The sequence below is a fragment of the Rhincodon typus genome, chromosome 41 (genome assembly GCF_021869965.1).
Source record: "Rhincodon typus isolate 14 chromosome 41, sRhiTyp1.1, whole genome shotgun sequence".
In the NCBI taxonomy this organism is placed as follows: Eukaryota; Metazoa; Chordata; class Chondrichthyes; order Orectolobiformes; family Rhincodontidae; genus Rhincodon; species Rhincodon typus.
In genome coordinates, this window is record NC_063372.1 from 4,041,903 (window position 1) to 4,044,262 (window position 2,360).

Sequence of the window (2,360 nt, forward strand, 5' to 3'; positions counted from 1 at the left end):
GTCAGCAATTACAAAAGCTTTTAACACCAGTCTTCAACCAGTCACACAGCCGGTACCGCTAACAACTAAAGTGGATATTAGGAGCGATTCATCAGCTTCCCTTAGTACTACGATTACTTCATGATCGGGTACTTCGAAGCTTTCCTATCCCTGTAATCTGCAAACATTCAACACATCTATTCCACATTTGTAATCCACAATGAACACAGCAGGGTGGGCCTAATCCATATATAGCTCAAACATATCAAAGTTTCTGGAAAAGCTCAGCAAATCTGGCAGCACCTGTGAAGGAAAAAACACAGTTAACGTTTCGGGTCCGGTGACCCTTCCTCGGGTCACTGGACCCAAAATGTTAACTCTGTTTTTCCCCCTTCACAGATGCTGCCAGACTTGCTGAGCTTTTCCAGAAACTTTTTGTTTTCGTTCCTGATTTACAACATCCACAGTTCTTTCGGTTTTCAGCTCAAACATATACCTGAATTATATTAAAGGCTTCACACCCTCCAAAATTTCTACTTGGAGCTTTTTAAGTGAAGTCAAAAAAGGCAGGTTTGAAGACCCTAAATGCTGATGAATTGTGAGTGGAGGGAGTTTACGCAGTCCAAAAATAATAAGGGAGCTAAATTAACAATCACCAAGGCAAAAGCAAAATACTCTAGATGCTAGATGATGGAAATAGACTCATTTTTGATTTTTAAATCTGTAAAGCACCTTGGTTTACTGCCCCTCACTGTCAAGGTGAATCTAGGTCTTTGGAATGCAACGTTCAGCTGCCATGCAGGGAGACAGGCACTGTCTCCTTAATAAAAATTAACTGGCAAATAAAAATGCCAAAACACTTCAGTATTGGCTTCACTTTAAAGTGCATAAATGAACATGCATTTCAATGTTAGTCTGTCTTTAAAGATACCAATCTTCTGTGCATTCACAACTCCAACCTAACAACCCTGACATTTTCCTAGCAAATTTAAGGAGCGGTGTAAATGATCAGTCTCTTACCACAACCTTGTGGAAGTAGCAAGGTGATCAGCGAAACAAGCCATTTGATTCTGCAAGAACTCATTACCCGTTTGGTGAAATTAACTTTTTGAAGATTGGCCTCTTTTTGAACCAAATACAAATTATTTGTATATTTCAAGAATGACAAGAACATTCCTGATTCTGTGAATTAAATGAAGCAGCCTTCTGTATAGAACACTATTCAGGGTGTGTGAATTCCCACAAAAAAAAAAAAGAAGGAAAAAGCTGATGGGACACATCCTGGAGAGGATAAGGCTGTTCTGTTGGGAAAAGACGAAAACTTCATTTGGGAACAATTCAATCTAGGACATATTCTTTCCGAAGAAAGAAAGAAATCACAAAACAGTATCTGCCGAGGTTCTCTGCCCAGAACCTCAGACAACTTCCTAGAGTGCTGCTTTTTAAGATCCCTACAAAATGTCTGTGAACTTCTAAACAAATAGCTTCACATTTTAAAAAAAGAACATGTATGACTTTCAAAGTGCTATAAAATTCAACAGGTTAACAGCAAGCTCAACATTTTCACTGAGGTCAACCCACTGTCCCACAGTCTCTCATTCCCCTCAACAGATCTCAATGCCATCTTGGGGAAGTGCAACATACTCTGTTAAAGGGTAACACATGGACACAAGAACAAGAGAAATATAGTTTCCCTGGACAGACTAGACCACAAATCCAATCGGAATTTATCTAGGACAACCTAGGTCAAATATATCTCCAAAAACCAATGGTACAGCATTTCAGAGCTGGTCAGGATCCCTGAAACACAGCGAGAAATTAACAAGAAATGCAGATTTCTGTTGGACAATGTCTTAGTAGACAGTGCAGGAAGTCAAGTTTGAAATGGTCTCTCAATTATCAGTAGCGTGCTTATATTCTACCTCAAGTTATATATTTTAATCCTCTTCTAAACAAAGTGAAAGTGAAAAACTCTGAAATGATCTGATTGCAGACAAGCAACAGTAAACGTCATTTGCCTCGAGTGTGGATGTGTGCTCTCACCATATGCTCGTCTGTTGATCAAGGAAATCACAGGAGGTTGGGAAGTTCCATTCAGAAAGCCTTGGACTACCATAGAAAACACTGGGCCACAAACTCAATCCTTTCCCTCTTTAATGAGGGCGTTAACTTTTTCATTGGAGCACAGCTTAGTGGGTGCCCAAGTGGCTAAAATCAAGGCCACTGATTTATGCAAGCAAGTCAAATCTATTCTGGGTTTTGCTATTGTTTGGAGGCAATCCAATCTCAATAGGTTATAAATTGGGGCCATTGGTTTACAGTGACTGAGTAAGCAAATTTCCAATTTTTTTATATGAACCTCCAGGATTCCCAATGACATT